Source organism: Rhineura floridana, chromosome 2 (assembly GCF_030035675.1).
Source record: "Rhineura floridana isolate rRhiFlo1 chromosome 2, rRhiFlo1.hap2, whole genome shotgun sequence".
NCBI classification, from domain to species: Eukaryota; Metazoa; Chordata; class Lepidosauria; order Squamata; family Rhineuridae; genus Rhineura; species Rhineura floridana.
The window spans coordinates 101,381,699-101,408,240 of NC_084481.1; the positions used below are offsets into that span (position 1 = coordinate 101,381,699).

The 26,542-nt window shown below is 41.0% G+C and overlaps 1 protein-coding gene across 3 annotated transcripts in view; it reads right to left on the reverse strand.

Moving 5' to 3' along the window:
- LOC133376896 (uncharacterized) overlaps nt 1-26,542 on the reverse strand; it is a 52,963-nt gene that overhangs the window by 21,477 nt on the left and 4,944 nt on the right. Inside the window, exon 1 of one of the 3 annotated variants that reach the window (XM_061609836.1) lies at nt 19,947-20,030. The exons of the other annotated variants lie outside the window; for them this stretch is intronic. The gene's annotated coding sequence lies outside the window, so the exon portion shown is untranslated. Of the gene's footprint in view, nt 1-19,946; nt 20,031-26,542 lie in introns of those variants that run through there. 3 annotated transcript variants of the gene reach the window in all.

Genomic DNA, 26,542 nt, shown 5'->3' on the forward strand with positions numbered 1-26,542 from the left:
CTGTCCCTACCTCACACTGAAGCACATGCCCAGTTGTCTGAATAATCTGTCACTCTGTAGTACTAACACTTCACATATACATTATTGGGAGCATGTTACCATTAGTGATACAATTGGATATATACATCAATGTGTGATAAGGCTGGAAGGAATGTACACATATAAGGGTGGAAGTTGTTATGGAAATATATTTATGCAGAGATCCTCAGATGTCTGAGCTGCATGTGTGCCAGTATGTGTATTTACCTAAGTAGCAGGGTTTTACCCTGCATTTAGATCACTGAGACTTAAGACTTAGTAAAATAAGAAAAGTTATGTTATAGAAATACATAGTAGATAGGAAAGGCAAACCTAACTAACTAAGCTGGAGGTGCAATGCCCAGGAGAGAGAGCAAAGACAAAGATGTCTCCTCCTCAGACAGTCAAAGAAGACGAAGGAGGGGCAGGTCAGCTTCCTTGAGCATATCAGCTTATAACGGAAGGAAATTAGGTAGAGAACAGCACAGGTAAAGGTAGGCAAGCCTAGCCAGCTGGAGGACCCTAGCTCTAACTTGCGTCTGGAATACAAACAAAAGAACCCAAGCAGGAGTTGCTCTTGCCCCACACCCAAGAGTAGGAGTATTCATACAGTTTCAGATCCATTGCCCATTTGGGTGTATTTTCCTCCATTGTGTGACAAGATACAGAAATTGAATTACCACTTTTCCACAGGCCTTCTCTTTCTCCCCAAATAAATATTTACAGTTTTCAACACAATTGTTTCGACAAAGAAGCCACCTTTAACACACTGCCTTGAAATACAAGATTTCAGATAATCCCACAAGTATACCATTGCAAGGAATCATTTTCTTGTAGCTTTTAATTGGTCAACAATTTCTGTCTGCTTTGCAGCAAAATTAAAAGGTCATAACCAGATTTTCCAGTTACCAAGGTCATTAGAATCTATGATAGAAGCTGCTACATATATCTTCGGTCTTCTGCATTAGCAGTCTGTGGGATGATGTGGTTGGGATCTTTTCATGGAGACAAAAATGTGTCCATAGTTCAGTAGGGGATCACATGCTTTGCATGCAGAAGGTTCCATGTTTAATTCCTGGCTTCTCCAGTTAAATTATCTTGGGTAATGGGGCTGAAGAAGTCCTCTGCCTAAGACTTGTGGAACTGATGCCTCTCAGAATAAGACATTGATGGGTGAATGGTCTGACTCATTATAAGGTAGCTGTTAAACAGATCTTCATTCAAGATTGTAGTGCATGGTTTCTTCATTTAGTTTTTCATATGTCAAAACTATACGTTGGGAAAAGCCTTTATGTCAAACCTGAGAAGCTATTCATAAAGAATGTATGTCCTGTGAAAACAAATCCACCCTAAAGTAAAACTACCATGTGTTCTCTTGAAGATTTTCCAGTAGGGGCAATGTTATCCAGTAAGGGTTAAAGTAGGATCTGCGAGAACTGGATTCAATGTCCACATCAGTTAATTGAGTGACTTATGTCTTACATCTAAAAAAGGGGAAATAGTGATTGCTTCAGAGGATTATTAAAGAAATTAGAATGGGCTAGGAGTTGAAATAGTTATCAAGTGGCTGTTTCTGGGGCCTAGTATCTCATGAGGTAGGTATACGTGAAGGAGCTCCATCTTTGGTCTCTTGCCATATATTTCATATCTCATACATTTCTTCTTACATATATTTCTTTGTGTAGCGGGTGGGACCAATGAGCATCCTATCATGTAAACGGCAGCCACGTACTGTCACACCCACTCAACAGGATAGTATTATGTTACTGAGAGTACTACTACTACTAACAAGCAAACTACTGAATGTGACAAACCTAATTTACTTCAGACAGTGCTCAACTGTTCTTGAGCACATTGTTGCCTTGCTTTTCATATTATTTTCTCATTTTCCATCACAGTGTTGTTGTGCCTTTGTTGATTTGAGATGCAAGGAAGGACACAGTGTCACATGGTTTCTTTCCTGTTTCCATGTGCTGTCATGTTGCTTCTCTTGTAATGTGCAGGAGACATGTCATCCTTTGTGACATTAAGCTTTGCCAAATTTCCCAAGTGTCCTCTCCTCCCTCAGGTTGTTTTAACAAGTGCCAATAGCAATGCCTTGTTTGTTTGTAACAGGCTTTCCCCAGTAACCATGGTGTATATAGGAGTCATCTATTGGATGAAATTATTGACCTATCTTGATTGGTAATCTGTGCTAGTCAGGGAGCGTCCCTGAAAGCAGCATGTAGAAGTGAGACCACTCAATACATGTATATGTTTCATTGCAAAGTATATCTAAAACTTCCATATTCCAACCGTGATGCTTGGTAGCAGTTTTCTTTGAAAAGAGCAAAACGTTCTTTAAGGGTTGATGATAAACTTCACATGAATAGTGCTGCAGTTGTTTTTGGAGCAACCCCCTTCTTAAAGCAGGAAATGATTATAGGTTGTTGGACATTTTCCCTTCGTTCATCCCTGTGTTTCAATTATCTATGAAGACTGACCAGGTCCTTTGCTGTATACTTTTTTGCTTAGCACAGGGGAGTTCAAACCATTTTTCATGCTTCTGGAGAAAATAGGCAATTAGACAATGGCTGACATAATTTTGAAAAAGGAAAAATGTATTTATTGGCACTCTGTGTACCTCATATTTATCACCACAGAGGCCCAAATGTTCAAAATCCTGAGTTCCTACTACATGGGATGCTCCAGAAGGGACTCATCCCAGTCCCAAGCACCATGTTAGCATTCAGACTGACTTATTGGTACTTAACTGCATGGTCTGCCATGTATTTGCCTGGTTTGGATGTGTTGTGTCTACAGTGCTATGACACAGGCGATGCAATTGATAGAGCACTATCACACACATTAGCATTAATGTTCATATCAGCATGTCAGAGGTCCCTGCTGGCAGACACTACCTTGCAGAAAAGTGTCTTATCTGGGATCATGACAAAGTAGCCTGCCCTTCCCTTTCACGCACTGCTAGAGTTCTAGGGAAAAACATTGTTTTAAAGCAAAATATGTCTCCCACTACTGATGGTCGGTCACCTTTTTGGAACAGCGTTTATCAACCACTTATAAATGGTTGATACCACCACCTATGTCTTCAGAATGCTGAGCATGATGAGAGGGAAGTTGTTGTCTTTTAGAATCCTTTCAATTAGCTTGAATTTACATTGGTACATCTGTAATTTTAACAACCTGCCTGCCCTCCAGATTCATATGTAGGGGGATAGTCTTCTTTTTACACCCTAATATGCTCACTTTACTTGTTATGCGAGTGGAACACAACGTGGAATTGGTGTTGTGGAGCACTCAGTTTTGTTTTATGAAATTTTGGGCTCTTGCTGTATGAGGGACATTACCAGTGTTTTGTTTCTTTTCTTTTGCTATTCTGCAAGGTTTCTGTACAGAAAACTACTTTTCTTTCAACAACAGTCACAACCTCTGTATGAAAACCCCACTGCTTGTATCCTTCACCCTTTTTTATCCCTTTTGCTGGGGCACATTGGAGCCAGGCTTTTACCAGTGGATTCCTGCTTCTTGGTCTGTTTAAAGTTGGAATCTTCTTCCCTTTTGTGGGAGGAAAGTGACAAGTCTCCACCTTATCTCCTCCAATTCCCATTCACGGATTCAAAACACCTTTGTATTCAATCGCTGGAGAGGTAGCAAAGAGTCCATGCATTGCCATTTCTTGCAAAATCATTTACCCTTTCCAGGAATGCTAACTGTTGGATCCCTGCTCTGATTTGTCCCAGCATGAAGGCTGTAGGGAACTCTGAGCACTCTACATGTGCCATTCTCATGTGAGTTTTTTTACGTATATATGAAAGATATTAACTAATATTGCTGTAAAGAAAGATACAAATTATTATAGCATATTATATAAATATATATATGTATATAACAGTTCTGTACCTTGTTTACCTCAGTGCATGAGATGATGGTTGAAGCACGGTTAGAATATGTAATGTAACCCACTCCCTCTAACCTTTCAGAGCTAAAGTATTATTGGGCCTGTGCACTGTAGTTATAGTTAAATTATTCCAAAAAGAGATAGTTAAAGAAAACGAGAAACTGCCTACGATGCATAAGAACATAAGAAGAGCCTGCTGGATCAGGCCAGTGGCCCATCTAGTCCAGCATCCTGTTCTCACAGTGGCCAACCAGGTGCCTGGGGGAAGCCTGCAAGCAGGACCCGAGTGCAAGAACACTCTCCCCTCCTGAGGCTTCCGGCAACTGGTTTTCAGAAGCATGCTGCCTCTGACTAGGGTGACAGAGCACAGCCATCATGGCTAGTAGCCATTGATAGCCCTGTCCTCCATGAATTTGTCTAATCTTCTTTTAAAGCCATCGAAGCTGGTGGCCATTACTGCATCTTGTGGGAGCAAATTCCATAGTTTAACTATGCGCTGAGTAAAGAAGTACTTCCTTTTGTCTGTCCTGAATCTTCCAACATTCAGCTTCTTTGAATGTCCACGAGTTCTAGTATTATGAGAGAGGGAGAAGAACTTTTCTCTATCCACTTTCTCAATGCCATGCATAATTTTATACACTTCTATCATGTCTCCTCTGACCCGCCTTTTCTCTAAACTAAAAAGCCCCAAATGCTGCAACCTTTCCTCGTAAGGGAGTCGCTCCATCCCCTTGATCATTCTGGTTGCCCTCTTCTGAACCTTTTCCAACTCTATAATATCCTTTTTGAGATGAGGCGACCAGAACTGTACACAGTATTCCAAATGCGGCCGCACCATAGATTTATACAATGGCATTATGATATCGGCTGTTTTATTTTTAATACCTTTCCTAATTATTGCTAGCATGGAATTTGCCTTTTTCACAGCTGCCGCACACTGGGTCGACATTTTCATCGTGCTGTCCACTACAACCCCGAGGTCTCTCTCCTGGTCGGTCACCGCCAGTTCAGACCCCATGAGCGTATATGTGAAATTAAGAATTTTGCTCCAATATGCATAATTTTACACTTGTTTATATTGAATTGCATTTGCCATTTTTCCGCCCATTCACTCAGTTTGGAGAGGTCTTTTTGGAGCTCTTCGCAATCCCTTTTTGTTTTAACAACCCTGAACAATTTAGTGTCATCAGCAAACTTGGCCACTTCACTGCTTACTCCTAATTCTAGGTCATTAATGAACAAGTTGAAAAGTACAGGTCCCAATACCGATCCTTGAGGGACTCCACTTTCTACAGCCCTCCATTGGGAGAACTGTCCGTTTATTCCTACTCTCTGCTTTCTGCTTCTTAACCAATTCCTTATCCACAAGAGGACCTCTCCTCTTATTCCATGACTGCTAAGCTTCCTCAGAAGCCTTTGGTGAGGTACCTTGTCAAACGCTTTTTGAAAGTCTAAGTACACTATGTCCACTGGATCACCTCTATCTATATGCTTGTTGACACTCTCAAAGAATTCTAATAGGTTACTGAGACAGGACTTTCCCTTGCAGAAGCCATGCTGGCTCTGCTTCAAACCAACTATCCACTTAATCTAGCACTCTCTCTAATAGAGGCCAGCTAGGTAGCTCTAGGTTAGGAGAATGAGGGAGAGAGGAAGAGAGCAGTCAGAAAAGCCATAAGATCCCAGAAAAACAGTTAGTGGGTATCAAAGACTAGCAGAACATGGAAAAATGGCAGCTCTTGGATTGGCACAAACAGTATATAATGTAGATGCAAACATTTTCCAGTCCTCCTGTACTACAAATACAAGGCCACCACAACACATCTAACAGGCACATAGCTGATTGTAACCAACGAAGTCATACTCCAGAGTTGACACAATGACATCAATGGACTTAAGCATGATTGTCAAAGAAAACCATAGCTGAATGGGCAGCGAGGGGCACTTTTGAAGCCTACTGCAGCTACTTGCACAGCTGAACAGGCAAGCATCATGTTGAATTACATAAGTACCTGCTGTAGAAAGTTCAGACAACTTTGACAATGTCTGGTTCTGCCCTATGGATACAGCTTTGTAGGACTGCTGCCTTTGTAAACCTCTAGAACCTCTTATATTCCCTGTGCAAATAATAGTAGGAACTGGCTGTAAAGAAGGATTGTAAAGGAGATTCTTTAATTGACAGACAAAATGGCAAAACTAATCCAACACAACTTCCTGTAATAAAGGATTCACTAAGAATCTGGCAGGAACAAGGCATTGATGGTAAGGGCCAATACAGTAACCTGAACAGAGCCTGTGTAGTGGTTGTAAGAGAATGAGAAAAGATTTTCATGAAAAGAAACTTGCCAGTTACAAGTGATTTATAGTTAAAGGAACCATAACAACTGACCAGGCACATCCTTTTATAAAGCAGAAAATAAAAAAGAAGACACCACAGGCCTCTTGCAAAGAATGTGTAAGCTCCAGTAACCCAGGTGTGATGGACCTTTGGCCCATCAGATGTTGCTAAACTATGACTCCTATCATTCCTTGCCATTGGCCATACTTGCTGGGGCTGATGAGAGTTGTAGTTCAGCAACAAGTGGAGGACCAAAGGTTTCCCACAACTGCTGTAACCAAATCTGCCTTCAGACTTTTTTAAGTAAAATAAACTCAAAGCACATGGATGCTATATTAATGGATATAATGCCAAAGTTATTTTAGTGAGGAATAATGATTAATCTAACCTGGAAATGGAAAAGTAAATAGAGAAGAGCATAGAAATGAGAATTAAAAAGAGGCTCAGCTAAAAAAACAAATGAAAATACATTTATTTACATGCTCTTAAGAAAAAGCAACAGCTGGTATAGCACAGTGGGGAGGAAAGCCTGGCTGGGAGTCCAGAGTCTGTGAGTTCAAATCCGTGCTCGTGTCTCCTGGGTGTCAAAGGCCAGCTAAAGATCACCCCACAGTGCATGGCTCAGGGGTTATGTGCCCTGCCACCTGTGCAGCAGTGGGCAAGCTGCATAGTCCCAAGGAGCCCAGTTGCCCCCCAGCTGGCAGTTGCGGACAAGGATGGGGCTGGCTTGTGCAGCTGTGGCAAGCTGAAGTAGACCCTAACCAGCCAGGGAGGACTAGCCTCAGAGGGAGGCAATGGTAAACCCCCTCTGAATACCACTTACCATGAAAACCCTATTCATAGGGTAGCCATAAGTCGGGATCGACTTGAAGGCAGTCCATTTCCATTTTCAAGAAAAAGCAAGAACAAGAAGACTGTTATACGTGTTTCCAGGTAGTCTGTAAACCCCTGGAGCAATCTAGCTAACCAATGACTATAACACTTAACATGGCAGCACAATTTATTACAAGTTAATCTCTCATGATTAAAATAATGAACATTTGCATAGCTTGAAAACTGTCAGACATTCAGGCCACAGGGACATCATATAGTGGGGGCTACAACTGGGTATTGACAGCATGTATGTATTGTAAAAGAGGCCTTATACATGCCAGGAAAATGGCATGTACAGTGTGTGCATGATTTGTCCGCTATGAGGGAACACATACTGGGTAAATTGCTATTGTACATTTGTTTGCCAGGATCACACCAGACATCTCTTATTTTATGCTGGTGGGTACATATGCTTTCATGCACATCGGAGGCTTGGAACAGGCCTCCAATGTATGAAGGATATTACAAGAGAACCAAAGCTAAAAGTGAGCCATAGGTAAGGAAAAATTAGTTTTTTACAGTGATTACAGGAAAGTGAAGATGACTGCATAGAATTAGGCAAGGCTTTAACGTCCTGTTAGGTTAAAGCATCGGCAAATACTAGCTGCTGACAATTGTGATTACTACAGGTAGTAGAACAGAAGCAAATTTGGTTACTGATATAGCCAGAGAGCAATGGTGGTACTTATCTAAGTAATTTCTGCATCTGCTTAAGTATGAAAAAAAATCTGTAAGGATTATTACTCATTTTAATGGACATATTTAACATTCATAATCTGTCTTTCTCCAAGTGCATCCAAAGTAGTGTATATGACAAACCATAAAACCAAAAGCACATTAAAAGATAACAGATAAAGTTTAATAAACAGACACCTAATAAATAACAAATCAGCTGCAACAAAGGAAAGAAGCCCCAAAACTAAGCACCACTATTCCCTAGGATACTTGAATGGTTTTTGCACAGGTTTGTTAGGGAACAATTAATGCAAGAGTGAATGCTGAGTGGGAGGGATTCACAGAACCGTAAGTAAATTTGGTTTTCTTTTTTAGTAATTCATTCCAGCAAGAGGGGATTAGCAGGTTTTGATAAGTCAATGAATGATGCTAACTTGGGAAGTTGTCATTCTAGCTTTGCACATTAAAAATGGCACTTTACACCAATTCTGATTATTATGGCTCCCATTTTACATGAAGGAATGGACACTGGGAGATGAACAGAATGCACTCTGGCTGTCTGCGGCTAAGCAGAATTTGAACAGTGGTTTCCTGGGTCCAAATCGCATGCACTGTCCACTGGATTTTACTGGAAATCAAGTCCAGATACAGTATTCTATAAAACGGATACTGTCAAAATATTACTATTGGTGTTGAACAAATGCTAATCCTCACAATTTCCCAGGATTCTCCTTTGGCTACTATAGTCCTATGATTCACCAAGCCCTGAACCGAGAAAGTCAACAAAAGAGCTATCTTGGTATCTTCAGTCTTAAGTGCTTTCACAATACATTGCTCATGGCCAATATACTCCCCCCTCCGCACACATACCAATTATGCCCAGATTGGTTGCCATCTCACAATGAACTTTTATAGGATTAACAAACTACATGCTGCTCTCCATTTTAAATGCACACAAATTGTGTGGGTCCTGCTGCTTCACATAGCTTGTTGCGTATGCAAGGCATACAGTAAAAGAAAAATCTTCCACCCATTGCATTGATATATGAGATTGACTGCAGACATCAGTATCTTCACCAGAATTGGCAAGTAAGGTAAAAGGGGCTTCTCCACTACCAGACATGTTGTAACAGTCAGTACAATTCTGTATGTGTCTACGCAGAATAAGTCAACTGAATTCAATGAGGCTTAGTCACAGGAAAATGGGCATAGAATTGCAGCATCAAATTCTCTTGACCAGTGTTTCCCAAACTGGATCCCAGTTCGGGCCACTTTTATTTGAGCTGCAGGGCCACAGCCTGCTCAGTGCCTCCTCACTTGCCTGGCCCTCCTCAGCCATGTCATGGCCTTTTGTTCGGGCCAATGCTAGCAATGCTACCACCAGCAGTTCCTTGCAAAGTTGTCTAGGAGTTACAGGAGGGAAAGAAGATGCCCCTCCTTTGAGGGGAAAGGGCCAGAGGAGGCGTTGGAAGGAAATTAGAAAGTAAGAAAAGAGTTGTTATTATTGTTGGTTGTTGTTATTATTATTTAATAAATAAATAAGCCATGAACAGAAAGGAAGTGGGTAAGAGAAGGAAATTTACAGTAAGAGGAAGGGAATGCGAAAGGACCATGGAAAAGGGATGGAAGACACTGGAGGCTGAGCAGTGAGATATGATACAACGTGAGAGTGAAAGGAGAATGGGAAACAAATTACAGAAAATGGGTAAAGACATACATTGAGAGGCATGTGGGGGTGGGAAGAGAGAGAGGAAAAGAAAACGCCTTCATTTAGAGCCTCTGGGCCAGCATATTCTTCATAAAATGGGGAGGCTGAATCACTGTACCCTAGCATGAGGAAAGGTGAGCTATGAAATTCCATGCCACAAGAAAAATGCTGTGGCAAAGAATGTTAGCAATTTCCAAAGATGAGTTAGCAATAAAAAGTGATGTAATTGACAGCAAGTTATGCTAAACTCTGCCTCCATTTGCACCACTGTCTCTGCCCCATTTTGTGACTCGGAGGCCTCAGTAATTTTCAGTTGTCTCAAGTGGGCCTTGAGGCTAGAAAGTTTGAGAACACTTGCTGTAGACCAGAGTATAAACTTGTGGGAGGAATGTGGCACACAGGTACTCCAACAGAAGGGAAGCAGAAGAGTGTTAGTGATAGTGCAGTGGTCCCCAAACTTTTTTCCCCCATGGGCTACCTGAAAATTGCTGAAGGCTTTGGCAGACCACTGCATGATTTTTCTGGAGCAGTTGTAATGCACTGTGTTAGGTACTGTTACGATTTTTAATTGTATTTTTACAGACATACTACAGACCACATGAATGAAGCTTGCAGACCACTGGTGGTCCACAGATCACATTTTGGGAACCCCTGTGATAGAAGAAAGTAGAATTAGAACTTAAAATGGGGAAATAATTTTGTATGAGGGCTGAACTGTCAATTCTAAATAGGTCAGTGGTATTCAGACAAGGACATGAGGCTGCCATATCAGTCTGACATCCACTTTTATGCACACACACATATATAATCCTCTCAGAAAAACTGTATCTGCAACAAGGTTCCTTGTTGCAATTCAGTTTGCTCTTCAGTATCCCAAGTTCCTGGACTGCTCCTTGCAAAGTTTTAATACTTATGGACAAATAACAGTGCAATATTCTGGTGCTCTAGCCTACCACTTTCAAATGGCAAATTGGATGCCTCCTCACTAGCAGATTGGGCCATAGTTATCCTTGAAACTACCACTTGACACAGGAGACTCCCAACACTTTCTTGTTAAGTACAACAACTTGTGCATAAGCTCTCCAGTCTACCACTTGACACCATAAGCTTAAGAAGACTATGTTCTTCATGGCAAATAATATAGAAAAGTTAATCATTTTTCAATAAGCTACTGACTTTTCTGTAACAAAACATGTATTTAAAATTTTTCATACCACTTAATTACAGTATAAGAAACATCTATGTGGTTTACATAAATGCAATAAAACTACAACAAAACAATTTTCTTTTAAAAGACAAAAAATAAGCAAACTATACATCACTGAGTAGTGTACAAAACAAACCTTAAAACCTAAGAGTCCAGGAAAGCTTGAGGAAACCCAAGTTTTAAAGAGATGCTTAATAATCAGTTTCATCCAAGAACATCTGCAGATGAAATGCCACCCACCACAAATTAATCTCCCCCCCCCAAAAAAATGTATTGGTGGCCATAATAGTTGGCATAAATCTCTGAATCTAGGTGTTTTCCTGGAGTAGCTGCACCACTGCGGGACCACCTCAAAAAGAAAATAGAGCATTCACCGGAGCCTGGATCCACCCAGTCAAACCTTCACAGCTGGCATGAACCAACCAGGATGGGCATGGGCCAAGAGAGCATGTAGTGTGCTGCACAACTGCAAGTGTCTTATTCACATCCTCAGGCATCAATAATGGAAACTGATCACACAAAACTGGACAGGATAGTACATCAGATAATAGATACTGTATCCGTAGTGGCACTCAAGTCCATGTCACGGTGGACGATCCTATCTTCAAATTGACTTGCAAAATCATCACAGTGGGTCTGTGAGGTTTCTAAGTGACTGGATAGACAAAAGCAACCCTCATAACTACTCTGAAAAGCTCACTGGATGCCTATTTGAGGATGCAGTGGGGAAGGCAATGTAAGTCTCCTTCACCACAGTAGACATGATTATGTGCTCTGACATGTGCTTAGTAACCCTCGTAAGACTTGCACCACTTGTGCTCCAGCTGTGTCTGGGCTTCTTTCCTTGCCTGGAGCTCCCCACTAAACAAAGGGCATTTGAGTGCAGTTGTGTTGATAGCCTCTGTACTTTACCGTTTCACGGTAAGAGTAGGACCTTGGCAGAATTGCTGGTGCTGGCTAATGGGAAATCCCCCAGAACATTCAGGAATCATTGTAACAGGTTTCCCAACCCTGCTGTCCCAGCAAACCTCACCAAACAGTAGTCTAACTATGACAACAGGATGATTTCAATACCTGTAATACCCAGACTACCTTCCTCCAAACCTGAATCAAATATCAGATTGATTGTGTGCCCTGCTCTATGTGTTGGCCTGGTGACAAACTGAGACAGCCCCACTGTTGTCATGGAAGCCATGAATTCCCAAGCTGTCCCAATAAGGGTCTCAGCATGGATGTTGGAAGTCCCCTAGGACCAAAAGTCAAGCTCTAATCAAGTTACCATCAGTAGAAGTTGTTACAAAGTATGGGTGGGTTGTGGATGCACACTTCTTTGCTTCCTAAGATGCTTTGACCTCCCCAGGAAACCATTCTTGTGCTAGGCCCTACCTGCTCTCCAATATTGTTTGCACTTGTTTTTACATTCCTTCTTCCTGTGGGAGGAAAGCCTAACTAGATTAGAATGTACCTTTGATTTTCAAATCCCTTTCTCCCAGTTTCTATCTCTCCCCCCCTCCACCATCACCAGTTTTCAAAAGCTGGGTGTGTCTGGCTAAATTTGGGAAGAGGGCATCACTGAAAATGAGCGGACATTATCATTGAGATAATGAACAAAAAGACAGTTTTCCAATCTTGTCTTTATTGAATATTTGCTACTTTTATAAAATGCATCTTTAGGACCTCTATGATGTTTTATTTTGGATTCTCTTTTACTGTTGGTTGACACATAAAAGATGAAAAAAAAACTGAAAATGAGCTCAGTAGTTTGTATAACTCGAGAACAGTCAGAGAAGAGTTGCATGGGCCTAAATAAAAGCAGGGAGAGGGCCTGTTTTGGCTCTCACTTATGAGGTTCCTGACACATAAGATCTGACCTGGTGTGTCTAGCAGGACCGTAAACATTCTTTTTAACCACAGTTTCTCTAATGCTGCTCAGGAAGGTGTCAAAAGCAGCTTCTAATACAGAACAAGGAAATCACTATTCAAAAAGTCAAGAGAGCTCCCTTGCCCCATCTGAATCTTTCACATCTGTGGATCAAAACCCATGGATCTTCTAAACATGTTAATGAACATCAAGGTGGAAGTGGGACCCTTCTCATCCTATTTTTCAAGCCATTCAGCCCTTTTCTAGCATAAGAAGCTGCTTATACTGAGTTGGACTATTGGTCCACCTAGCTCAGCACTGACTACACAGACTAGCAGTGGCTCTCCAGGGTTTCAAGCTATGTGCTCTCCCAGCCCTACCTGGAGATGCCAGGGATCGAACCTGGGGCCTAACTCTTCCACTGAGCTGCAACTAGGGATGGAAAGATCTGTCAGATTCAGTTCTCTCCATTTCTCATTTTTCAAATGTTAAATTCAATTCTCTACATTTCTACAGCGATTGTGATTTTTTTTTAAAAAAATCCTCATGAAAATTCTCCATCATATTAGTGCGAATTTCTCCAGACAAACATTTTTTAGGCAGTTTTGACAGGTACACATTTTTGCAAGCCATTTCTCATCATTTTATGCCTTTTTGCATGTTGTTTTCACTCATAAATATTTATTTTTATGCACACTTTCCCCAATATATACATTTTTGTAAATGTTTAGTTGGCAAACTGCATCCCAAAAGGCTAATAAATGCAAATTTCGAAGGATGGCTGTGTTTTGCTTCTCATATTGTTTCAAAAATTGCAAATTTGATAAATTCTGCTTGAAATGTGAACTGAATCAAAATTCTCACCCATCCCTAGCTGCAGCCCTTCCTGTACAACACCCAAAGCCCCGTCCAAGTCCTCAAGCAGAGGAGGGAAACCTCTGAGGAGGAATTAAGGGGCTGTCAGCATTAAAGGAGGTAAGCCTCTTCCATGGCAATCTGTCGTTGTCTGCCTATACCAGTCCTTTGAAGGTAGGTGGAAGAGCCAAGCTACATAACGTTTTAAAGTGGGGAAATGACAATGCAGCACATTAGTGGCTGGGTGCACGCTCTACCGTTTGGTCTTTAAGACAAGGGGAAAGAGCAATGTAGCAGTTTGCTATGCACTTGAACTACCCCAAATAATTCTGGCTCAGCAGGCAAGCTAATGGGGGCAAGTAGGAATCCATTAATATCCTTCACCAGGACTCGGGGTTTCTGTTTAAGGTCCCAAAAGATATGCTGCCCTTTATCAAAATGATCCCAAGCTGGCATACAGTAGCTACACAGTAAATACTGTGGCCACATACACAATACAATACTATGATAAAACAGCATTAAAATCCAAATATCAAAATAAGTAAAAACTAATAATACTCATAGAATTTCAAGTGGCAGTGCAGAAGGACTTGCATGTAACAGAAAAATCAGGAGGTCTTTTTTTATAATCTCATGACAGACAACCTCAAATTTTAGTTAAGATTAGAAACAACCTCCTCCTCTGCTTGATATTGGAATATAAGGAGTAGAATAATAGCAGGAATAACAAGACTCTCATTCCATACTCACATTGTACAAATTCATTTGCACTTTGCTATTTTACATTAATTTGGATGCATATCAAGAATGTTAAAAGAGCTCTGCTGGATTAGACCAAAGGTCTATCTAGCCATGGGCTGATGTTGTTGTTGTTACGTGCCTTCAAGTCGACTACGACTTATGGCGACCCTATGAATCAGCAACCTCCAAGAGCATCTGTCATGAACCACCCTGCTCAGATCTTGTAGGTTCAGGTCTGTGGCTTCCTTTATGGAATTAATCCATCTCTTGTTGGGCCTTCCTCTTTTTCTACTCCCTTCTGTTTTTCCCAGCATTATTGTCTTTTCTAATTAATCATGTCTTCTCATTATGTGTCCAAAGTATGATAACCTCAGTTTCATCATTTTAGCTTCTAGTGACAGTTCTGGTTTAATTTGCTCTAACACCCAATTATTTGTCTTTTTCGCAGTCGAAAGCTCTCTTCCAGCACCACATTTCAAATGAGTTGATTTTTCTCTTATCTGCCTTTTTCACTGTCCAACTTTCACATCCATACATAGAGATCGGGAATACCATGGTCTGAATGATCCTGACTTTCGTGTTCAGTGATACATCTTTGCATTTGAGGACCTTTTCTAGTTCTCTCACAGCTGCCCTACCCAGTCCTAGCCTTCTTCTGATTTCTTGACTATTGTCTCCATTTTGGTTTATGACTGTGCCAAGGTATTGATAATCCTTGACAAGTTCAATGTCCTCATTGTCAACTGTAAAGTTACATAAATCTTCTGTTGTCATTACTTTAGTCTTCTTGACGTTCAGCTGTAGTCCTGCTTTTGTGCTTTCCTCTTTAACTTTTATCAGCATTCGTTTCAAATCATTACTGGTTTCTGCTAATAGTATGGTATCGTCTGCATATCTTAAATTATTGATGTTTCTCCCTCCAATTTTGACACCTCCTTCATCTTGGTCCAATCCCGCTTTCCGTATGATATGTTCTGCGTACAGATTAAACAAATAGGGTGATAAAATACACCCCTGTCTCACACCCTTTCCGATGGAGAACCAGTTGGTTTCTCCATATTCTGTCCTTACAGTAGCCTCTTGTCCAGAGTATAGGTTGCGCATCAGGACAATCAGATGCTGTGGCACCCCATTTCTTTTAAAGCATTCCATAGTTTTTCATGATCTACACAGTCAAAGGCTTTGCTGTAGTCTATAAAGCACAGGGTGATTTTCTTCTGAAATTCCTTGCTCCGTTCCATTATCCAATGTATGTTTGCGATATGATCTCTGGTGCCTCTTCTCTTTCTAAATCCAGCTTGGACGTCTGGCATTTCTCGCTCCATATATGGTAAGAGCCTTTGTTGTAGAATCTTGAGCGTTACTTTACTTGCATGGGTTATTAAGGCAATAGTTCGGTAATTACTGCATTCTGTGGGATCCCCTTTCTTTGGAAGTGGGATATATATTGAACGCTTCCAGTCTGTGGGCCATTGTTTAGTTTTCCATATTTCTTGACAGATTTTTGTCAAAATTTGGACAGATTCAGTCTCAGTAGCTTGTAGCAACTCTATTGGTATGCTGTCTATTCCTGGTGATTTGTTTCTTCCAAGAATTTTAACAGCAGCTTTCACCTCACATTCTAAAATTCCTGGCTCTTCGTCATATGGTTCCTCCGTGAATGAATCTGTCATCCTGTCATCTCTTTTATAGAGCTCTTCAGTGTATTGCTTCCATCTTCCTTTTATTTCATCTCGGTCAGTCAGTGTGTTCCCCTGTTGATTATTCAACATCCCTACTTGTGGTTTAAATTTCCCTTTCATTTCTCTAATCTGTTGGAATAGGGCTCTTGTTCTTCCCATTTTGTTGTCCTTTTCTATTTCTATACAATAACTATTGTAATAGTTTTCTTTGTCCCTACGTACTAGTCGTTGTATAGTTGCATTTAGGGTTCTGACCGTGTTTCTATCTCCTTTTGCTTTTGCTTTCCTTCTCTCTTTAACCATTTTAAGAGTTTCTTCAGTCATCCATTGAGGTCTTTCTCTCTCTTTAACTAGGGGTATTGTCTTTTTGCATTCTTCCCTGATAATGTCTCTGACTTCAGTCCATAGTTCTTCTGGTTGTCTGTCAACTAAGTTTAAAGCCTCAAACCTGTTCCTTATTTGATCTTTATATTCTTCTGGGATGTTATTTAAATGTATTTTGGCATTATGATTGCTTTGTTCTTCTTCTTTAGCTTTACTCTGATTTTCGAAACGATCAGTTCATGATCTGTACCGCAGTCTGCTCCTGGTCTTGTTTTTGCAGAAAGTATGGAACTTCTCCATCTTCTGAAAATCCTGGAGCAAGGTATAAAAAGAATAGTTTTTCTTGGTTGCTTGTTACCAGCATCTAGTAATCAGGGGTATACTGCTGCCTCTGAACATGGAAAGTAAACACTACCTATGACTGAAAATGAAGCTATATGCTGCAGTACTTTGCCCATGGTATACTTGGTATGTGATATGGCCCTCATCGGGCAATGAATAGCAATTGACATGAACTGGTCGTATTCTTTCTTTCCAGCAGGTGGCGGTCTTTCCTTCTGTTACTTCTTGATCACATCACATTCTCCTTGTGCCCATGAGATTAGCTGGAGCACAGAGCCCCAGTATCCTAGTGGTGTCCCAAGCATGACAGGAGACCCTCCAGTTCGTCATTTCTGAATGTTGTTAAAGCAATACAGAGAACACAGTTTTAAACATTTATTTAAATTCTAACCAACAAGGCTCTAGTGTTTGATTTATAAACATTAGGTGTTCAAATGTTGTCCTCAGCATCACTTGTGAAAGCATTATTCACTCACAATGAACCAGATGCACGGACACTGTTTACTGAAAGCGTTTTTCTTACCGTAGTTATTTTATGGCTGAATTCCTGAACATTGCTATGGTGGTTTTTCTTAGCAATATACAAAATTAAATAGGCATAGGTGGTTATTCTCAAGTAGAAACTGGAAACTTCAGCTGTGAGGGACTGACTTCCATTTTGTGAGGCTCCCAAGATCTGTTCTTCCAACCATGTCTCTGTGGGAGGCTGGACCAGGAGTGAGGGAGATGAAACTTGAGAGATTATCTGGTTTCCTGGCTACAACCTGCTTGCAAGTATCCTGGGGATGAACACAAGCCTGTGAAATTATGCAAAAATACTTATCACAGGCAAAAGATACCTAACCCTGAAACTTGCACCTTTCCACAATTACTGGACAGCCTTGCTGGTACATCATACCAGTCAATTCTGCATTTTTAAAAAATGTTTTAACTCATCATATGAACAGATTTTTGCAGCTGATTAAAGTGTCAATGGGAGATTTATCTCATAAAAACCACACGTCCTCAAAAGCTTGCAGTGACTGTGAAGAGGTGTGGCAGACACTGATATTGGACTGAGCTGTTGTTTTTGTTTGTTATGTGCCTTCAAGTCAATTTCAATTTATGGCAACTCTATGAATCAGCAACCTCCAATAGCATCTGTCGTGAACCACCCTGCTCAGATCTTGTATGTTCAGGTCTGTGGCTTCCTTTATGGAATCAATCCATCTCTTGTTTAGCCTTCCTCTTTCTCTACTCCCTGCTGTTTTTCCCAGCATTATGGTCTTTTCTAATGAACCATGTCTTCTCATTATGTGTCCAAAGTATGATAACCTCAGTTTCATCATTTTAGCTTCTAGTGACAGTTCTGGTTTAATTTGTTCTAACACCCAATTATTTGTCTTTTTTTATGGTCCATGGTATCTGCAAAGCTCTCCTCAGTCAGCAAAGCTCTCTGTAGTCTGTTCCTGGTCTTTTTTACGCAGAAAGTATGGAACTTCTCCATCTTCTGCTACCAGTTATATAATCAATTTTATTCCTATATTGACCATTTGGTGATGTCCATGTGTACAGTCGTCTTTTTGGTTGCTCAAAAAATGTGTTTGCAAGAAACAAATTATTGGCTTTAAGAAGTCTTCTGCTTCATTTCTGTCTCCTAAGCCCCATTTCCCCACAATTCCTAGTTCTTCTCTGTTCCCTACTTTTGCATTCCAGTCCCCCATGATGATCAGAACATCTTGTTTTGGTGTGTGATCAATTTCTTCCTGTACGTCTGCATAAAATCTCTCCAATTCCTCTTCTGTGTTTTCTGTTGGAGCATAGACTTGTATGATGGTTATGATAATAGGTTTCCCGTTAAATCGCATTGATATAAGTTGCTCAGACCTTGTGTTATAGCTCCAAATTGCTTTTGTTACATCACTTCTCATTATTAAAGCAACCCCGTTTCTTCTTAATTTCTCATTTCCTGCGTAAAATATTTTGTATTTGCTTGACTGAAAATGTCCCATTCCCATCCATTTTAATTCACTCACACCAAGTATTGTAATGTTGATGCGTTCCATTTCTTTCTTGACAATTTCAGACTTTCCCTGATTCATGCTTCTCATATTCCACATTCCTATTGTGTGCGTCATACAACTCTGGACTCTCCTTTTGCATCTGTGTGCATCAGCCTCTGGGCTTTCTTTTGGCTTTGACCCAGTTGCGTCATTAGCCACAGTGCTACTCGTACTTGCCCTTGGTTCTTCCCCAGTAGCTTGCTGAGTGTCATCTGACCTGGGGGTCTCATCTTCCAGCACTATCTTGTGTTGCATTTTGGATACTCTGTTCATAGGATTTTCGTGATAAGAGGTATTCAGAGGTGGTTCAGAGGAGGTTTGCCTTCCTCTGAGTTTGGCTGCATCTTAGTCTGGTGTCTCAGCTTTGACTGTTCTGCCTTGGGTGCCCCTGCTAGGAGTCTAGCCTCTTGGTCTAGCCTCCTGACTGCATTGCTTTCAGCTTCTTCGACACTCTCAAACCCCCTCACCGTGTTAAGGTGTGCATCCTAGAGGAGGGAGCTATTGTTACAACCCTTTAAAAATATAAAATATGTTGGTTATCAGCTTCAGCCCCAATATTGTTGCTAGCTCATTGTTCCTCAGGTGAGTCACCAGCACTGGGGAGAGGCATCTTCAGTTGCAGGCAATTCAATCAGATGTGGCAGCACTGAACCTCATTACATGTCCCCATTACCAAACTAGCAGATGGTGGCTAAGTGACCAATACCAAGGCAAGTACCCAGACTGGTGGTAATCACATATCTCTCTCTGCCCAAAAGAGAATGTTATGGCCACACATCCAGATGCTCCGTGGTAAGAATTACACAAGAGAGATACTAATTTCTACCAGGAAAGGATACAGCAGCTGAGGAATGTGTGGTCGTTCCCATTGCCATCTTCTGAACCCTCTTATCATTGGCCTTCCTTATGTACCCCATATGTGCCTGATTTCCATATCCAAACCTGCTTGATTTCAATTTTCCCCATGCTTGACAATGCAGCTGCAACTGCAGCACTTATCCTGAAAGAGTAAGGAGAAAGGTGCCTATCTCTTGAATTCTTCCGTGCCAAAAAATCTACTGTTCGCCTCACTTTTTTGCAGAGCCCCCCCTTTCATTTATTTTGGACTTGCCTTGTTTCCCCCTCCCTAGAATTATAGCCGTCCCTCACGGCACTCCTCCAATACTGACTGCCCAAGTTTTGCTATATTGCAGGATACTCTGAAAGTAAATGACGCTTTGGGAAGATAGACCTTATTGCATCTTCGTTGCCATTAATCAGATAAAAAGTTCTCAAAGACAGTCAAATTAACATTGACTCCGCCATAAGTCACTTGAATGGCAAACAAGTGGGTAAATGGCATTCTGCACATCTGGCTGGAGTCTCCCATTATGACTACTCACCAGACAGAAGGACTGCAGCAGTATTTGCCTAACAGAGATTCTACAGAATACAGAGATAAAAACTGATCGGATGACAAGAGATGTATCCACAGAGCTAGGGAAAGAAGGGGAGAGAGGAATATATTTAATAAACTAATGTGATGTATATTGGATACAGTTTTGGATTTGGCTTCAGACAAGTTCCTTAATGAATCTGCCCTGTGTCTCAGTTCTACACCTATAAAGAGCAGCCATGTTTCCCTTCATTCCCTGCCAGTAAGAAAATTCTGCTCCAAATTCTGCCAGTGGCCCTGGGATTGCAAAGTAGAATCGTGCTCTGGCCCCATTAATCAAAAAATGGTGGCTGGGGTATGTGAGTGTGTGTTTGGGGGCTGTTTTTTTCATTTGTTTATTTTTTGTATTCCTCTTTCAACAAGGCTTTTAAGCAGAGACCTCATCCTGGCTATTCAGGCAGGCCTATAAGAACGTTGGGGTGGATTAGTTTTTCTTGATCTTTTAATTACTGTTTTTGATGTTAGATTAATTTGATGAATGTGTTGATTGTATATTGTATACTGTATATTTTATTTTATGTAAGTCGCCTAGAGTGTCCGTTAAGTCGGACAGATAGGCGACTAACAAATAAAATTTTATTATTATTATTATTATTACACAGTGACCTACAGCCAATCACTATTGTCCAGCCTAACCTACCTTGCAGGATTGTTATGAGGATAAAACAAGATTACCTGATAAATGATAAACTGACCTCTCTGAAAGAAATATGGGATACATTTTAGATAGATATACTTGTATAAAGTTGCCTGTTACTGTAAAAAGTAGAAGAAAGTTGTAGCTAGCCATGTTGATGCATTAGAAAAAATTCACAAGCTGTAATATGGTAATACCTTTTTAAAGAGCTGATCAAAATGTCACCAAGATGGGAGCAAGCTTTTAAGTTCTTGGAGTTCTTTCTTATGCTGTAAACCAAAACAGAGGGTGGGAAGGGGGAGAGGAAAAAGGTGGGCATTATCCTGTTACCCTCCACCCCCAGCCTGCAGTTTGCAACAATCTTTAATATGGACTGCAGGAGAAGTTATATATACAACTATATATACATATATAGAAGTCACTTAATTCTACACACAAACATAGAATTTCAAAGGCAAAGCTGGCACTAAGGTGTGCAATTGCCACTGAGTTTAATTAAGATTCCCAAATGAGCACTTCTGCCTAAGGAAAAGAGTGAAAATAATTGGATGTCCTGGACCATTGTACTTGATGTCGTATAATTTGAGTTCAGTGGTGAATGGTAGAACTTTACTCACATTTAGGAGTGCTTCTAATGGGAGCTCATATTGTTACTCTTCTCCCTCTTTGGGGAAAAAAACCTGCAGGATCATCCTCTCTGATCCTTGGCACCAGTTCTGTAAACAGAACTGTCGCATTTGGCACCAAGCAGACTACTAACTACTCAATAGTTGCTACTAGGTCTAAAATGTGATAAGGGTGGCGGAATTAGCCTCAGGAGAATAACCAGTGGATCTTGACAACAGCACGGAACAGTCTGAAGAATTTATTTATTTATTTGGTCCATTTTAAATCTCTCACCCACGCATAAAAGGTTGGCACCATTGTTCAGGGAGAGAATCTTGGTATTGCATTCATAGCCATTAAAACCAATAAAATGTCAATGACCTAGGAGTGAACAATTTAGTGGCTTAGAGTATTAAGGCTACCTGCTGTATCAAATGATCACAAAATGCATCTTCCCTTACACACAGATTATCTGATTAACAGTTTTGTGAAGATAAGGAGATTGCTTCAGCTATATTGCTTCATACAAAACACCCCTGAAGCAGTTTACTGTAGCAAAAATGTCTGACATCAAAAGTCTGTATAAAAACCCAGCTGGGTTCCCAACATTCATACTCCTGCATCAGCTATGCAGTTGTGTTACTGTCACACATCAGGCAATTTGAAACTGGTGGAGCATAAGGACATCAAACTCTGCAGGACTGTGGCCAGTCTTCTTTTAGTTATCTATCATGTCCTGACTATTGTCCATTTCTAACCAGAGTCATTACTCACACTATATAATATCTGTTTACAGGTTTATTGACCAAGCAGAGAAAAGCACTATATAAAACTTTAAGGAACTCCTGTCTGAACTATGAGAGCCAAATAATTTCAAAGTATTTGCCATATGGTTGGCCCTGGTGTGCAAGATTTTATAACAAACTGATGGCATGAGGAGTCCTGAGCAGGATAGAAACTGTAGAAAAGCTTATTGCCTTTTGTCCCTGCTATAATCCTGATCAGAATTGCTCCCTACACCTGTTATTTGCAGTGGGAAGACAGCTGTGGAAGCTTTACTGAAGCTTGCTTTACTAATCTTGCACACTAGGGTCAGCCACATGAAAAATGTCACTTTTTTTCTTTAATGGTTGTTTGGGAGGGGCCACAGCTCAGTGGCAGGGTGCATGCTTTGCTTGTAGATCTCAGCTCAATCCCTGCTACATGTCCAACAACAAAAACAAAAGCATTTCAGGTAGCAAGGCTGGAAGAGACTTCCACCTGACATCCTGGGAAATTATACCAGTTGGAAGAACAGACAATTCTGGGCTACCCAAAACTAATGGTCTGACTTGGACTTGAATTACACGTGAAAGAGTTCCATGATTCTTTCCTCTGGAGTTTGCTTTATTTTTGGCAATTACTTTGGAAGAAAATAGAAGACATGGGGGTCTCCATATTTTTATTTATTATTTATTTATTAGATTTAATAGATACTTGATACCCAAAGGTTCCCAAGCAACTTTGGAAGGGTAATTTTGAGCTGACAAAGGATGACAGAAGGAAAGATTAAGCAGTTTCTCCTCACCCACCCTTCTTCCACTCAGAAGCAGTTTGCCCTAACTCCTTGGAGATATGTATATATTGTGCGTGCATGTGCGCACACACACACACACACACAGAGAATACATGGGTTGTATTCAATGCTGCATGTGTGCCATTCTGCAAACACAATGGGACTTCCCCTTCCTCTTCTCTGCAGCCGACTGTGCACCTTCAAAATCTGCACCAGAGGGTCCCCCAACCACGTGAAGAAGACACCTGTGGAGGATGCGGAGGACGGGGGAGTGGACTTCTGGTGAGACAGTGGAAGTCTGTTGCATGAGCAGAATAGCAGTGTTGGATACAACAACCCTGTGACTCCACTTAACATGTTATATATAGCTTTATACAATAGATATACATCTGAAGAACTGTAACATAGATGTTTCAGATCAAAATGAAAAATTAAGATGGGACTTAAGGAACTTAAATGGGAAATTGATGGTTTTTAAATTGACAGTACAATCCTACAAATGTTTCTCAGAATTACACCCCATTGGGTTGCAGTCAACTGCAATCCTGTGCATGCTTTTTTTTCTTTAGGGTGATGATTATTCCTAAATAACAGAGCAATCCAACTCAGAGGAAGTTGGCATAAGTTGTGTTGGAGCAAGAGAAGCTGGCATAAAGTTCTGCTGCATCCAATTGCCATTCAGGAGTCTCTGGGTTGGCTGAATGGCAGCTCAGCTGCGAACTTCACACAGGGATCAGAAAGTAAAAGCCTGCTCTCCCAAATACCCCTACCGAGGAGTAAGCTCTCTCCACTGACTTCTATTACAATTATTTCTTAGACTGACCTTTTTCCCAGTGTAACTTTTGTTTGGATTGGGACCTGCAGGAACACTCCAAACACAAGTTGGATGTGGCCTAAGTCCCCTCCCCTGACACACCCCAACACACCCTTTTTTGGGGCCTTATGCCAGCTCCACTTGAGCCAGTTTCGGCTCAGCCGGCTGGGTCCTGGCTCAGCTGGGCTGGCCTGACTGAACTCCAGCTGAGCTGAGCTGAGGGACTTAACGCTGGCGTAGCCTGGCTGAGCCGAGACCCAGCCAGCTGAGTTGGAGATCCACTGCATCCAACTCCCCTCAGCCCGGCATAAATGCAAGTTGGATTGCGCCCTAAGTGTGCTTAGGGCTATAGCCAAAAACATGTAACCTGAGCCTCCTTATGAAACATGATTTGAAAAAGGAGGAAAAATTTCTGGGAGCAATGAGGAACTTACAGACTTGTCAGTCTGCCAAGAGTATACTGACAGAAATCATTAAAGCTAGTTTTGCTAAACATAATAGAAGAACAAGGCTCGTTGAGGAGGAATGAGCATGGCTTCTGCAAAAGGAAGTCTTGCTTCACCAGCATTTAGAATAGTTTTAAGAAAATCAACAGACATGTGCCCAGAGGTAGTTTTGAGACACTGTATGCATAGCCTAAAAATATGTTGGAAAAGTTCCTTACTTAAATACTCCTAAGAAAATTGCAGACATGGGATGATGAAGATAGGCCTTTTTCCTTTTCTCCTTATGACATTCTCATGTTCTTATGACCGTGGGCTGTAGTGCAAGTGTCATTTCCCCCCAGATTCAAGGAAATTAAAGACTTTATTTCACAGCTTCATAAAGAGCAGAAGCCAGCTGTTACATCCCCCCTTATTTCTTGATTTGGGGAAACATTTGGATATAGTAGAACTGAATTAATTTCTGTAGCTGAAATAAACCAACAAAAATGTTTTGATTTCTCCCTGGCTGCCTGAAATGTGTCTCTATGAAGGACAAGGGGAGAGAAGAGGAAGGGAAAGGGTAAAGGATAACAATTGTCTTAACAGAAAGAGTTGGGGCAAGCGAGGGGGGGAGGTTGGAAAGGCTGTCGAGCTTTTGCTTTCCAACCCTGAAAGAATAGTTCTATTACTCTCCTCAAACCTCAGCCCCCTCCCATTCTCTCACCCCCTTCCTGGAGAAGAATTGGTCACTGCACAGCTGTGTGAGAGAGAAAAATATATTTATATATATAAGAGAATCTCCCATTCTGAATTGATTTGTGGGGCTGGACAAAACCTCATTGTGTGCTTTATCTGCCCAGAAGAGAATGGGCCCACAGTCTTTGCCTGGCAGGGTCTCTGCCTTTGGTTAACTGTGGTCAGATAACTGTAACTTCATTTAGATACTGTAATGTATCTGTGTATGTGTGTGTGTTTGAGGCATTATATTATTGACTGTGAGCACATCTGGAGAAAAACACAAATATTAGTCCTCTCCCTGCCCTGATCAGACGAAAAAGGGGTGAAAGTTGATAGATTTTAAGAATGCAAGTGAAAAATGCAAGTCTCCAGCAATTTATTTTGGGCTGCTGCGTTGTTGTTTTTTGCAATATATATCTAAATATATCTGACTGACAAAGATGCACTATTAGGGAGATATCTCTCCAAAAATTTGGACCCAATGCAAATTGCATTGATTCTAAGCCTGTTTACTTACAACTGGAGTTACTTCCAATGACTTCATTGGAGCTTACTTTTGGGTTAATATGCATGCATAAAAGATTTATGCAGAAATAAGTGACTTTGAATTCAATGGGGCTTTCTGAAACTGAGAAGGTACAACATTTGGCAATGAACACAATAAGACATTTTGGAATCTCCTTCATGTTATTGTTTCCTCTTTTACCTGTATGATAATGCATTTCCACACGTTATCAATGTTAAGTAAATTTTAATTTCTTTTATGGCAACTACAAGATATGTGAATTACATTTTCTTTCTTTGAGGCATTTCCTTCAACACCATAAGCTTGACTTTAGGTGAGTCTTGGATAGAAAAGTTTGGATACCCCATTGGCTAAGTAAAATCTTTGCTGTTGTTCAGCTTGATACAGTGTGGACTTTTTTTGGTATTACTCCACGTTCTATGAATGTCACTATAAGCTTGTTTTGTCCCTTAATGTCAATGGATGTATTATGAAAAGCAACTGACTTCCTTATACCATGTTTTGGCTTGTTAGAGATGTGAAGACCTGGGAAAAAATGGTTTTTTTCCCCTGGGCCTTCATATCTTCACCCACATCAGATTATCCTGCTCTGGCACATAACTGAGGCAGCACTATTTTCCATTTTGAGTTGTATGGTCTGCACACTTATTTCATTTGAGCATTTTATCCCCTGCCCATCTACTAAGTGAAGTTCTTGAGGTGGCTTATGATATGCTGAAAATATTAAAAAAATACACGAGTTACTAAGAATGGGTGAATGTATATACAGCTTTCTATCCTGGTCTCAGCTATTTCAGCTGTCACTCTGCTTGAGTCTCTGGGCCAAAACAAGTCTCAGAGGAAATAACCCTGGTGCAGAAATGACTGCCAGAGCAACCAGATCTTAACTCCTCACAGGTCGGGCCTTCCTCATGCAGGCTATTGCTGCTGCTCCTGTGTCTCTTGCAGCTTCTGGCTCCAGAGGCAGATATTGGAAGCACTGAAAGAGCAAAGTGTTTTTTTAAAGACATGGAAAGTGTGAGTGTGTGCATGCCACACACATGTGAAAGTATGGAAGGGAGTGTCAGCGTTCAGTACTGGTATCCTCTGAGGAGTAGTAAGGCAAGCAGTATCCTTCAGCAGATCACCATGCTGCCACTTACCCTGAAGAGCCAATGATTCCAACTATCCCTGCCTGAGGACTGGAGGTTCCCACACCAGTTGCCCAGGTTCCTGGTCAGCTCTCAGACCTGTGTCCCCATT